General features: G+C 34.8%; 1 long non-coding RNA gene across 1 annotated transcript in view; it reads left to right on the forward strand.

The window, feature by feature from the left end:
* LOC130542730 (uncharacterized) overlaps window positions 1–13417 on the forward strand; it is a 281631-nt gene extending 268214 nt beyond the window's left edge. The window contains exon 3 of the long non-coding RNA XR_008957472.1: window positions 13362–13417. This is a non-coding gene — a long non-coding RNA (uncharacterized LOC130542730). The remainder of the gene's footprint in view (window positions 1–13361) is intronic.
* The last annotated feature ends 1905 nt before the right edge of the window (window positions 13418–15322 follow it).

Here is a 15322-nt window from a genome sequence, read left to right on the forward strand (position 1 = left end):
AGAAATTGATGAAGGAAAAAAAAAAAAAAAGAAAGAAATTGAGGAGGACACAAAGAAATGGAAAGACATTACATGCTCATGGATAGGAAGAACAAATACTGTTAAATTGTCTATACTCCCCAAGGTAGTCTACACACAATCCCTATCAAAATACCATCAGCATTTTTCACAGAGCTGGAACAGATAACTTAAAATTTGCATGGAACTGCAAAAGACCCTGAATAGCCAAAGTAATATTGAAAAAGAAAACCAAAGCTGGAGGCATCACAATTCCGGACCACAAGTTATATTACAAAGCTGTAGTCATCAAAATAGTATGGTACTGGCATAAAAATAGATACATAGATCAATGGAACAGAATAGAAAACCCAACAATGAACCCACAGCTATATGGGCAATTAATCTTTGACAAAGCAGGAAAGAATATCCAATGGGAACAAAACTTCTCTTCAACAAATAGTGTTGGGAAAATGTATGCCAACATGCAAAAGAATGAAAGTGGGCCACTTTCTTATACCATACACAGAAATAAATTCAAAATGGATAAAATACCTAAATGTGAGTCATGAAACCATTAAAATCCTAGAGCCAAACACAGGCAGTAACCTCTGACATTGGCCGTAGCAACTTTTTACTAGATACATCTCCTGAGGCAAGAGAAAAGCAAAAATGAGCTATTGGGACTTCATCAAAATAAAAAGCTATTACACAGCAAAGGAAATAATCAAAACTAAAAGGCAACCTATGGAATAGGAGAAGATATTAATAAATGACATATCTGATAAAGGGTTACTATCCAAAATATATAAAAAACTTATAAAACTCTACACCCTTAAAAGGAATAATCCAGTTAAAAAAGTTACAGAAGACACGAATAGACATTTTTCCAAAGAAGACATCCAGATGACCAACAGACACATGAAAAGATGCTCAACATCATTCATCCTCAGGGAAATACAACTCAAAAGTACAGTGAGATACCACCTCATACCTGCCAGAATGGCTAAAATCAACAACACAAGAAACAACAGGTATTGATGGGGATGTGGAAAAGAGGAGCCCCATTGCACTGTTGGTGAGAATGCAAACTGGTGCAGCCACTGGAGAAAACAGTATGGAGGTTCCTTAAAAAGTTAAAAATAGAACTGCCCTATGATCTAGCAATTGCACTGCTAGGTATTTACCCAAAGAGTACAAAAATACTAATTCAAAGGAATACATGCACTTTGGTGTATAGCAGATACAGACTATGTATCTATCTACCTACCTGTCTATCTAATGGAATATTTCTCAGCCATCAAAACTAGTGAAATCTTGTCATTTGCAATGATGTGGATGGAGCTAGAGAAACAATTATGCAGGAAAAAACATTGAAATGCCATATGATTTCACTTATGTGGAATTGAGGAACCAAGCAAAAGAGAAAAGGAGAGAGAGAGAGAGGCAAATCAAGAAACAGACTGTTAACTATAGAGAACAAATTGATGGTTACTGGAGGAGAGGTGACCTGGGATGGAAGTCGGGAGGGGGGTGTAGGAGGGGCTAAGGTGAAATAGATGATGGGGATTAAGGAGTGCACTTGCGATGAGTACCAGGTTTTGTATGGATGTGTTGAATCACTATATTGGACACTTGAAACTAATATTACACTGTAGGTTAACTAACTGGAATTTAAATTTAAAAGATCACAAAAATAAGAAAATATCTGTGATACATATTAAACACAAGAGAATGAATATCCTTAATATATAGTTTCTGTGCATTTATAAATCAAGCAAAAGTTTAATATAAGAGACAATTCAAATGAAGTGTATATATGTATGTACATATTATAAATATAACCTTCATGCATATAAGCAATATATAAAACCTTTCCACTATGCATTTCTTGTTTCTATTTTTTTCTTTTTTGGGGTCCACATAATAGTTAACTTGATTGATTCAGGGAGATTTTAGGATAGGAAATTGTTGGTAAAACAACTAAGATATATTTTGGGCCATTAAGCTTTTATACAAACATTATTGTTGAAATGTGGTAGCCAGGAAAAGAAAGAAGGCCAGCTGGCAATTTCTATTGAGTGAATGTTCTGTTCATTTTTTCCCTTAGTTTCAGGTGTAGAACATCGTATTTATATACATTATGAAATGGTCACTGCAGTAAGTCTAGTTACAATCTGTTGCCTTAACAGAGCTGTTATTACTGATTATATTCCCTGGGCTGTATATTATATCCCTGTGCCTTACTTATTTTATAACTAGAAGACTATAACTCTTAATCCACTCACCTATTTTATCCATCCTCCCATCCCCTTCCCCTCTGGCAACCATCAGTTTATTCTCTGTATCTGTGAGTTTGTTTCTTTGTTGTTTTGTTTGTTCGTTTTGATTTTTAGATTCCACATATAAGTGAAGTCATATGGTATTTTTCTTTCTCTCTGTGACTTATTTCACTTAGCATAATACCCTATAGGTCCATCCATATTATCACAGATGAAAGATTTTTATTCTTTTTTATTGCTGAATAATATTTGTGTGTGTGTATACACTCCACATTTGCTTTATCTATTGATAGACTTTCAGGTTGCTTGTATATCTTGGCTATTGTAAATAATGCCACAGTAACATAGGGCTGTCTGTGTATTTTTGAATTAGTGTTTTCGTTTTCTTTGGATAAATACCTGGAAGTAGAATTGCTGGATCATAGGGTAGTTCTATTTTTGATTTTTTGAGGAACCTCCATACTGTTTTCTGTAGTGGCTATACTAGTTTATATTCCCAACGGTGCATGAGGATTCCCTTTTCTCCACATGCTTGCCAACACTTGCTGTTTCTTGTCTTTCTGATAATACCTATGCTGCCAGGTATGAGGTGATATCTCAGTATGGTTTCGAAATGCATTTTTCTGATGGCTAGTGGTATTGAGCATTTTTTCATGTTCCTGTTGACCATCTGGATGTCTTCTTTTGGAAAATGTCTATTTAGATCCTCTGCTCATTTTTTTAATGAGATTGGGTTTTGATTTTTGTTTGTTTGATATAAAGTTATATATATATAATACATAGTTATATATATAATACATATATAATACATATATTATTTAGTTCCTTATATGTATAATGCATATATTATATTATTTATATTATTTAGTTCCTTATATATGTATAATATGGATTATACATATTGGATATATTTATATTGGATTATACTTATTAGATATATCATTTGTGAATGTCTTCTCCCATTCAATAGGTTACCTTTTTGTTTCATTTGTGGTTTCCTTCACTTTGCAGATGTTTTCTAGTTTGATATATTTCCATTTCTTTATTTGTGCTTCTCTTGTCATTGCTTGAGGAGCCATCTCCAAAAAACTATGCCTAAGACCAGTGTCACAGAGCTTACTACTTATGTGTTCTTCTAGGAGTTTATGATTTCAGGCTTTCGGTGTTTAATCATTTTGAGTTTATTTTTGTATATGGGTAAGACAGTGGTCCATTTCATTCTTTTGCATGTTAACTGTCTGGTTTTCCTAACGCCATTTAATTGAAGAGACTGTCTTTTCCCCCATTTTGTAGTCTTGCCTCCTTTGTCATAGTTTAATTGATCATATAAGCATGTGTTTATTTCTGGGCAGTCTATTCCATTCCATTGATCTATGTGTCTGTTTTCATGCCAGTACAATTTTGTTTTGATAATTAAAGCTTTGTAGTGTATCTTGAAATCTGGAATTGTGATGCCTCCAGCTTTGTTATTCTTTCTCAAGATCACTTTGGCTATTCAGTGTCTTTTGTGGTTCCATACAAATTTCCATATTATTTGTTCTGTGAAAAATGCCATTGCTATTTTGATAGTGATTATATTGAATCTGTTGATGGCTTTGAGTAATTTGACTTTTTAACAATTATTCCAGTTCATGAGCACAGTATATCTTTCCATTTATTTGTGTCATCTGCAATTTCTTTCATCATTGTCTTAGAGTTTTCAGAGTACAAGTCTTTCACCTACTTAGTTAAATTTATTCCTAGGTATTTTATTCTTTTTGATGCAACTGTAAATTGTTTTTAAATTTCTTTTCCTGTTAAGAAATGCAACAGATTTCTGTATATTGATTTTGTGTCCTGCAACTTTACTGAATTCATATATTCTAATAGTTTTGGGGTGAAGGCTTTTAAGTTTTCTATATATATATTATCATGTCACCTGAAAATAGTTAAGTTTTACTTCTTCCTTCCCAGTTTGGGTACTTTTTTTTTTTTTTTTTTTTTTTTTTATCTGACTGCTGTGGCTAGGACTTCCAATACTATGTTAAATGAAAGTGGCAAGAGTGGGCACCCTTGTCTTGTTCCTGATCTTTCGCTTTTTCACCATTGAGTATGATGTTAGCTGTGGGTTTGTCATATATGACCTTTATTATTTTGAGGTACATTTCCTTTATACCCACTTTGTTGACATTTTTTATCATAAATGGATGTTGAATTTTGTCAAATAATTTTTCTGCATCTATTGAGATGATCATATGATTATTATCCTTTGTTTTGTTAATGTGGTGTATCATGTGAATTGATTTGTGAATATTAAACCATCCATGCATCCCTAAATAAATCCCAATTGAACGTGATTATGATCTTTTTAATATAGTGTTGAATTAAGTTTTGCTAGTATTTTGTTGAAAATCTCTACCTCTTCGTTCATGCACAGATTTGGCCTATACTTTTCTGTTTTTGTAATGTCTTTGGTTTAGGTATCAGGCTAATTTTGACCTCATAGAATGAGCTTGGAAGTGTTCCTCCCCCTTCATTTTTTGGGAATAGTTTTAGAAGGATAGCTATTAATGCTTTAAGTGTTTGGTAGAACTCACTTGTGAAGCCATCTAGTTCTGGGCCTTTGTTTTTTCAAATATTTTTGATTATTGATTAAATTTCATTGCTAGGTATAGCTCTGTTCAGATCTTTTATTTCCTCCTGATTCAGTCTTGGAAGATTGTACATGTCTAGGAATTTATCCATTTTTTCTAGGTTGTCCAGTTTGTTGCCATGTAATCGTTCATAGTACTCTCTTATGATCATTTGTATTTCTGTGGCATCAGTTACAACTTTTTATTTCTGATAAGCCCTCTTTCTTTTTTCTTGATGAGTCTTGTTAAAGGTTTGTCAGTTGTGTTTACATTTTCAAAGAACCAGCTCTTAGTTTCATTAATTTTTTGTGTGTGTTTTTAGTCTCTTTTTCCATTTATATCTACTTTGATCATTATTATTTCCTTCTTTTTTTCTAACTTTGGGCTTTGTGTGTTCTGTTTTTTTAGTTCCTTTAGGTGTAAGGTTAGATTCTTTATTTGAGCTTTTCCTTGCCAGAAAGGGTAGGGTGCAGAGATTTCAAAAATCTCTGAGATCTTCAAAAGGATATGATCGTGGGAATATATGGTAAAATCAGTATCATTAAAGGTTCCTGTTTACTTGCTAATTGTGTCCTGCTGTGATATCACAGACTTTATAGGACAGGGTGTTTCCCAGGTGTCAGATGAGGACTTGAGCCAAAGAAAGGTACAAATTACACAAGGGAAAACCAGACCCTTAGTTGGCATAAACTACAGAGATAAAATGAGATTTGCATTCTCTTTAAGCTTTCCCTGTATATCAGTTTGTAGAACTGAAAAGACATTGAAAAACAAAATTTTAGAGGAGAAACTTGGACTACCTTGTAACAACTTTGCTTCAGATACTCAGAATTGACCTTGTAAGTTCCAAATTGAAATTTTCTGTGATAGTTAAGAGATTTCTATTAGTGCCTGTTCTGTTAGGGGAACAAAAAATAGCTGTTTTTCATTAAATAGAATGAATGGAAAAGTAAGTATTATAAATAAAAATAATACTTATTGTAAGTATAGAATAAATAAGTATTTACAACTACGTTACTCAAGAGTAGAAAGATTGAAAAACAATTACATTTATGGTTCAAAATTTGGAGAATTAGGAAAGATATTGCTAATAGAAGAGGAAATTGAATATTTTTAAAGCTTTTCAGTGTTACCTGCCTTATCTGAAGATCATTAGAAGCCATCAAAACTCGTTCTTAGAGTTTGAAAGATCTTAAGGCCAGGAGTGGCATGTATGGCTGGTTAACAAGCAAGAATAAATGGATGAAATTTAACAATTGTTCAAACTTGTGACATTTTATGGAAAAATGAATACCAAACTATAGAGTTGTCTTTTTTAGCCCTCTCAGAAAATTTGGATGTATTACAGCACATTTGCTATGACTGCTAAAAGGGACAGAGAACAACAAAGTTTGCTTGGAAGATGATATTCTTGAATAAGTCACTTTGAGAAAGACTTACCTCATTTATGAACAAAGTTAATAATATCTGGCCATTCCTCCTATAAGGAGTGAAGAGGAGGAGTGGATGTTGAGTAATATAGCCCGAGAAAAGGTCAACAATGTATCTTGCATATTGCCTGAAAGTAATGCTTTGTGTATATAGCAAACATGTCCCTATTTTTTAGACAACTATGTCATTAATATTGCTTTCCTGGCATTCATTCCTTTTCCCTGATTTTATGTTTATCAACAGTAACTATCGTTTACACAATTTACACAGGAGCCACAGTTTTTGAAGGTTCATTGTTTACCATCTGTAGAGAATAACAATGAAGAGTTTTACAAGAGTTATCCTTCAGCTTTGTGAATAAATTCCGGCAACAGAACTAGTACCAAAAACCCAGTAAACTTTATTTCTCACTGACTTTTAAATTTTGATCAATCTTAAGCTTTTTCTAAGCAGTTTGTGAGTGAGCGTGAGCTGGATTAGAGAGAGTAATATCAAGAAATTAGGCAAGGAAGAATATTGGCATAAAATTTTATGTTGGACTTTTATCCATATCAAAACTACTGAAATAAAATCAAACCTATTGGATTAGGAAGATAATAGTAATAAATAACAGCAGCAACACCACCACCACTTTGGAAAAGGCAATTTGTTGAATATTACATTTGTTTGTTTCTTCCAGACGTGGCTATGGTTATATTTTCCTGCTTTTCCACTGTCTTAGTTCATACTTGCTGTAATTTATTGAATTTACCAGATAAGGGGAAATGTGCTTATTGGGAGACACAACAACCAGGAGTCCTACGTGTTCCTGCACGTTCTTGCTGGCAAATCCAAAATGCAAGACCCTAACCACTCTTTACTGAGGTCATTTCTCAGGGTTATGTTTGCAGCAAGTAACCATGGCAGATGTAGTAATGTCTCTCTCTTGACAAAGAGCAGAGTTCCTTCCTCTTTCTGTAAAAACAGAGAATATCTTAAGCTCAGTGTTCCTTCCCTGTAATGCAGTCCAGTAAGACAGAGACAGAGAAAACAATAGAGAATATATCTATAACAGCCCAAAACTAATATCCTAGAGTGCTAAATACTGCTAAGATAGGAGATGGAAAGTCTATATGGATGTAGAAGTTCCATGTACTGCCCATGAAAGTGTGAAGCCAACCATCCTGGCCAGGCTGCAGCCATCCTAGAGAACCATTAGACCTGGTCAAATGAAGTTCATATCTCTCATATGACCCAGTAATTTTGCTCAAATAATTTAACTCGTTTTGAAAAAGAATAAATATTAACAGCTTCCTTGATCATCCTTATTCCAGAAATCTGTGAGGATGCCTATCACTGTGTTGTTTGTGATAGCAGGATACCTGAGATGATTTGATTTTCTTTTTCTGTAGGTGGGTAGGTCACATGTGAAGGATGCATATCAGGGAGTCCAATTTTGCACTTAGAAGCAACAGACTATATGTACACAGCAATATGATCAAATTTTAAACCTTAATACTAAATGGAAGAAGTAAGAGTTAACAACAATAACATATACCACTTACACACATACACTAAAAACTTCCATTTTGTAAGAACCCATGTATTTATACATATTAAAAGCATGAGAAATTATTTCTGAGGTGGCTGAAAGATGAAAGAAAAGAATGAAAGGATGAAGAAAAAGAAATAAACATGTTAAAACAGGAGAGGATTCTTGCATAAATCAATATGATAATAAGCCAGAAACTGATGAGTATTAGTATAGCTCTCTATGCCCAAGGTTAAAAAATGCTTTTGTTTTTATATGTGCTGAGTTACCTCAGCTAGGAGCTCCAGCAGGTCGTGTGGATGGTTCAGGCTTGGTGAGAGTTATCCAGTCCTTCCAATGAATTCTCTCTCCCACTTTTAAAAAATGTTATTGTGTTAAGAATACTTAATGAGAGATATATCCACCACAGACTGTAAGCGTATAACACATTATTGTTAACTATAGGTACAATGTTGTATAGCAGATCACTAGAGCTTATTCGTCTACGTTAACTGAAAGTTTATGCCTGTTGACTGATAACTCTCCATTTCACCCTCCCTCCAGCCCATAATAACCGCCATTCCATATGGCTGGACATTGGAGGATATTATGCTAATTGTAATAAGACAGGAACATAAAAACAAATTCTGCATGATTACGCTTGAATGACATATCTAAAATAGTGAAATTAATGAAATCAAACACTGAAATGATGGTTATTACCACAATAAATAAATAAACACCCACACACAGGTGACTTGTTTCCTCCTCTAAGGTCACGAAAGAACCCCTCCTACTCTGTGAAGTAGTAAGAGCCAGGGTCTTTACTGGTGGTGAGTAGGAGCAGAATGGAATTGAAGCCATGGTCTCCTGAATGGAAGAAGGGGCTAAATTGTACTAGAACAGCTTTTAAAGAGTAATTGGCTTGAAAATTTGTACTTACTAAGAAATTCTCTGCTTTAGGATTGAAAATAAACACATGAAGAAATTTGCTTTTATCTAGGAACATACTATTTCAAAAGAGTGTCAAATATTAGGCAGCTACTTAAGGCCCCAGTTGGTGGTGAGGGGGGAGGTTGGGGTGAGAGCAGTGTTCACATTTCTAGTGCATAATTCTTCTATTGCATTAGGTTTTTGATTTTTAATTAATTCCAGTTCAGCCCATTGTGCTGCATCTTCGATCCCTTTGTGTCTCTTCATCTCTAAATGGGTATGACAGAAACAGTGTCTACCTCACAGAGTTGTTAGAAGTAATAGATGAGTTAGAAGTAATAGATGAGGGGCGCCTGGGTAGCACAGTCCTTAAGTGTCTGCCTTTGGCTCAGGGCATGATCCCGGCATTCTGGGATCGAGTCCCACATTGGGCTCCTCCACTGGGAGTCTGCTTCTTCCTCTTCCACTCCCCTGCTGTTTACCCTCTCTCGCTGGCTGTCTCTCTGTCACATAAATAAATTAAAAATCTTAAAAAAAAAAAAAAGAAGTAATAGATGAGTTAGTATTTAAAAGCACTTAGAACATGGCCTCGCACATAGTATGCATTATATATATGTTAAACAGTAAATTTGAAATGTCCATAGTCTTATGTGCTTTCTCTGTTCGATTTTATTTGAAAAATTTTGAGGTTTATAACAATAAACAATAAAATTATAATTTTTATTAGATAATATTTATTAAGAAGGCTCCAGCTAGGGGCACCTGGGTGGCTCAGTCAGTTAAGTATCTGCCCTCAGCTCAGGTCATGATCCTGGGGTCCTAGGATTGAGCCCTGCATTGGGCTCCCTGCTCAGCAGGGAGTCTGCTTCTCCCTCTGCCCCTCCCCCTGCTTCTGCGCACTCACTCACTCTCTCTCTGTCTCAAATAAATTTTAAAAAATAAAATAAAAAAAAGAATTACTTTAATGGAATTGGAAGAACACAGGAACTCCAGTTTTGCTAGGAACACTTATTTTTTTATTTATTTTTTATTAAGTTTTTTATTTTAACTCCAGTACAGTTAACATACAGTGCTATATTAATTTTAGGTGTACAGTAGAGTGATTAATCAATTCTATACAATACTTATCATGTCCATCATGATAAGTATACTTTTAATTCCCATCACCTTTTTCACCCATCCCGCCACCCACCTCCCTTCATAACCATTAGTTTATTCCCTCTAGTTGAGAGTCTGTTTCTTAGTTTGTCTCTCTTTTTTTCCTTTGTTCATTTGTTTTGTTTCTTACATTGCACACATGGGTGAAATCATATGGTATTTTTCTTTCTCTGACTGACTTATTTCGCTTAGCATTCTGCTGTATAACTGTGCCATCTATGTCCTTGGAAATGGCAAGATTTCATTTTGTTTTATGTCTGAATATTATTCCATTGTGTATTTACCACATCTTTATCCATTCATCTATCCATGGACACTTGGGTTGCTTCCATAATTTGGCTATTGTAAATAATGCTACAATAAACATAGGGGTGCATGTATCCCTTTGAATTAGTATTTTCATGTTTTTGGGTAAATATCCAGTAGTGTAATTACTGGATCATAAGGTAGTTCTATTTTTAATTTTTTAAGGAAACTCCATACTGTTTTCCATAGTGGTTGCACCAGTTTGCATTCCCACCAACAGTGCAATAGAGTTCCCCTTTCTCCACATCCTCACCAACCCCTGTTGTTTCTTATGTTGTTGATTTTAGCCATTCTGACAGGTATGAGGTGGTAACTCATTGTAGTTTTGATTTGCATTTCCCTGATGATAAGTGATGTTCAGCATATTTTCATGTGTCTGTGGCCATCTGGATGTCTTCTCTGGAGGAATGTGTGTTCATGTCTTCTGCCTATTTTTTATTGGATTATTTGATTTTGTGGTGTGGAATTATATCATTTCTTTATATATTTTAGATATTAACCCTTTTTTGGATATGTCATTTGTGAATATCTTCTCCCATTCCATAGGTTGCCTTTTAGTTTTGTTGATTGTTTTCTTTGCTGTGCAGAAGCTTCTTATTTTGATCAAGTCCCATTAGTTTATTTTTGCTTTTATTTCCCTTTCCTCCAGAAGCATATCTAGAGATGTTGCTACAGCTAGTGTCTGAGAAATTGCTGCCTGTGCACTATTCTAGGATTTTTATTGGTTTCAGCTCTCATATTTAGGTCTTTAATCCATTTTGAATTTATTTTTGTGTATGGTGTAAGAAAGTGGTCAAGTTTCATTCTTTTGCATGTAGCTGTCCAGTTTTTCCAACACCGTTTGTTGAAGAGACTGTCTTTTTCCCATTGGATATTATTTCTTCTTTGTTGAAGATTAATTGCCCGTATAATTATGGGTTATTTATGGGCTTCCTATTCTGTCCTTTTGATCTTTGTGACTGTATTTATGCAAATACTATACTGTTTTGATTACTACAGCTTCATAATATAACTTGAAGACTGCAATTATGATACCTTCAGTTTTGTTTTTTCTATTTCAAGACTGCTTTGGCAATTTGGGGTCTTTTGTGGTTCATACAAATTATAAGATTGTTTGCTCTAGCTCTGTGAAAAATGCTATTGGTGTATCAATGGGGATTGCATTAAATCTGTATTGACATTTTAACAATAATTGTTCTTCCAATCCATGAGCATGGAATGTCTTTCCATTTCTTTGTGTCGTCTTGAATTTCTTTCATCAGCGTTTTATAGTTTTCAGAGTATAGGTCTGTCACCTTTCTGGTTAAGTTTATTTCTAGATATTTTATTGGTTTTGATGCAATTGTAAATGGGATTGTTTTCTTAATTTCACTTTCTGGTGCTTCATTATTAGTGTATAAGAATAAAACAGATGTCTGTACATTGATTTTGTGTCCTGCAACTTCAGTGAAGTTCTGTATCATTTCTAGCAATTTGGATGCCTTTTATTTCTCCATGTTGTCTAATTGCTATAGCTAGGACTTCAAGTACTGTGTTGACTAAAAGTGGTGAGTATGGCCTCTTTATCTTGTTCCTAAGGTCATTTAGGGGAAAAGCTCTTGGTTTTTCTCCATTGAGTATGATGCTGGCTTTCTGGGTTTTTCATATCAGGCCTTTATTATGTTTAGGTATGTTCCCTCTAGACTTACTTTGTTGAGGGTTTTTGTCATGAACCAGCATTGTACTTTGTCAAATACCTTTTCTGCATTTATTGTAATGACCCTATGGTTTTTATCCTTTCTCTTACTGATGTGGTGTATCTCATTGATTTAACTGAAAAAATAGAACCACTCCTGCATCTTGGGAGTAAATCCTACCTGATTGTGGTAAATGATTTTTTTGATGTATTGTTGGATTCTGTTTGCTAGTATTTTGTTGAAGATTTTTGTATCTATGTTTGTCAGAGATATTGGCCTACGGTACCCTTTTTTTGTGGTATCTTTATCTGGTGTGATATCAGGTTGATCCTGGTCTAATAGATGAATTTCAAAGTTTTCCTTCCTGTTATATTTTTTGGAATAGTTTGCAAAGAATAGATATTAACTCTTTTTTAAATATTTGGCGGAATACCCCTGTGAAGCATTCTGGCCCTGGACTTTCGTTTGTTGGGAGATTTTTGATTACTGATTCAATTTCCTTGTTTGTTACTGGTCTGTTTATGTTTTCTATTTCCTCCTGTTTCAGTTTTGGTACCTTATATGTTTCTAGGAACTCATCCATTTCTTCCACATTATCTAATTTGTTGGCATTCAGTTTTTCATAATATTCACTTATAAGTTCGTATTTCTGTGGTGTTGGTTATTATTTCTCCTTTAATTTGTGATTTTATTTATTTGGCTTCTCTCTGTTTTTGTTTTTTTATGAGTCTGGCTAAAGGTTTATCAGTTTTGTTTCATGCAGTAAGCTTCAGGGCTTACTTATGAAATATTCTTTCTTTGAGCTGATCTGCGTATTAAAAGTTGGTGGGGTGAATGGGTGGTTAAACCAGTGGAGTGTCCAACTCTTATTTTGGCTCAGGTCATCATCTCAGCATTGTAAGATCAAGCCCCCCATCAGTCTCCACACTCACCTGGGGTGTCTGCTTGGGCTTCTCTTTCTCTTCCTCTGCTCTACCTCCCCCCGCCCATAAAAATAAATAAAATAAATCTTTAAGAAAAAACTTGGAGATAGGACCCTGACAATGAGAAATATTTTTTAAAAATGGAATATGCCATTTGTTTATTGGATTGTTTTAATTCTCCTTGGAATGTGAAATTTTTTAAACTTTCAATTTGTTCAACTTCTTAATCAGAACTATGAAAATACAGTTAAAATAATTAACATCAAAATATACAGTTAAAGAATTTAATACCAAAAAACATGTTGTTTCATAAAATGCTTCAGTAAATGTGTAGTAGCCTATGGAAATAGTGACTTGTTACACTGCATTAGAATAACAGGAAAGCATCTAAGAAATGCCCTGATAAAAGATTAGAATGCCAAGGTTTAGTCAGTGTTAATGTGAAAAAGATGGCATTGGCAAAAAGTAAAACCTTAGACTTTGGGAAATGCTTCCAATACTGAAGCTGCTGTGCCTTTGATTTTATTTTCTAGGTCATTGTTTCCCGAACTAGATGCTGAACCCCCAGTGGGACTGTGAAGATATTGTGAGTGTTCTTGGTGATCAGAGCAGAAGACATCCAACAGGGTAGGTAGCAGTGAGGAACTGCAGGCAATTATATAAATGAACCAGATGCCCTCTCTCCCTGGTCCCTCTCTCAGTAGCTCCAAATCATCATGCTTTCTTCTAGTCTTTTCAGATCTTCTACCTTGCTGAAAGAGAGATGAGTGTTCTCCCTTTTTTTCCCCTCTCCTTAATAATTATAGCTAATGACTGTTGAGAAGTTACTTTGTGCCATGAGTCAATGTAGTGTGTGTGCATTAAATAGATTATTGCATTTAAACGTCAGCATAATTCTGTGAGATAGGTATTATTGTTTTTTCTCCAGATCATAAATGGAGAAGCTGAGGATTGGGGAGTTTTAGTGATTTCAAAGTCATTCGGCTAAAAAAAGATGCTGCAGATTTTCAGCACAGGCAGCCTGAATGTGGAACCCCCAGTCTTTTCTCTCTGTTCTCCTTTTGTTTTCATTATTGAATCTTATTGGATGAAGTGGTCTAAGGACCATTTCTCTATCATTATGAACTAGGTGGAGGATGGAGAGTAAGCCACTTAAGTGGGGCAACTCAGATAGAATATTCCAAGCTTTTCCAAATGACAAAAATGTTTCCTACAGAGATTAAGAAATGCCCTTTTAGAATCCTCAAACTCTGATTAAGAATCATTTTCTCTAGGAGAGAAGGAGAAATTATTTTTAAAATGCAGCAGATGTGTGAAGGACATAGAGGTTGGTAAAAATTCAGAAACCTTATTAGATAATTCTCTAGCTTCTCAGACCAAACTGCTTTGTTAAATATTTTGGGTGAGGATGTCATCATTGTGTAAGAATTTTTCAGTCTTTTCCATAAAGATGCTAAAGTGTGTCCATCTCACCTTCTCTTTGCTTACTTCTGCCGTCTCCTGCTTCTCATGAATATAACTCTGCAATATTGTCGTCATTGGAAAGAATTAAAGGACACATTTAACAGCTGAATTCTTCCAAATGAATTCCAAACTTAATAGAAATGAGATTTCTTGTAGTGGTAGCAAAAAGAGTTGTGGCATTTTATTCCACAATTAAAAAAAAAACAACAGACAGTACTATTAAAGACAGTTAGTTGAAGGCACTGGACAATATCCAAAGGCAAACAGAAACTTAGGAAAAAAATACTCTTGGAAGACTGTTACTGCATTGGTGAAGAATTGTACATTTGTGACTCTTGCACCTGGGGAGCTCTCCTGACCCAACCGTGGCATAAGAAAACCTCAGCCATACTAGTGTAAAGAAGGAAGTATTCAAATTTGAAGCAACAGAATCACTGGTGTGTTATGAGGGGATTTTGGAGAAAAACACATTTACCTAACAAATTGTTTTATTTTTCCCCTCAAATAGGATTTGGGGCTGTCTTCCTTCTGACATGCCATTCTCTCAGTGCTCTGCGATTGTCTGTTATCTCATACATGGTGCTTATACTATTTGTTTTACTTGAAAAGCACTGTATATGTTGGCATATTTAGGGCACAGCAGACATATGAGACCTTTATGTTTAACTTTGGTTGTGGGCAGAAGCCTTCCTTTGGGAGATAAAGGCTATAGGAGTATGGGGGGAAACAACAGAATACGTTCTGTACAAGAAAAACTTGCCTTTGGTCATTGTTACTATACTTCTGGTTGTTCATTTGGGAAATAATTCATTGGATACCCAAGTGTTATGGCCTATTAATTTGGATAACCCTAAGTGTCACACTGAGGTGACACAGGGTAGTTCAGTGGCTTGGAAGACTAAAATGTTTATAGGACTTGCATCAATTTGGGAGTATTCTCCAGATTTAGATACACCTTAAAGATGAGGGAAACAAAGATCTAGCCTGATCTGTACTCTTTACTTACCCTCTGCAGACTATGGCCATCAAT

Source organism: Ursus arctos, unplaced genomic scaffold, assembly GCF_023065955.2.
Source record: "Ursus arctos isolate Adak ecotype North America unplaced genomic scaffold, UrsArc2.0 scaffold_5, whole genome shotgun sequence".
In the NCBI taxonomy this organism is placed as follows: Eukaryota; Metazoa; Chordata; class Mammalia; order Carnivora; family Ursidae; genus Ursus; species Ursus arctos.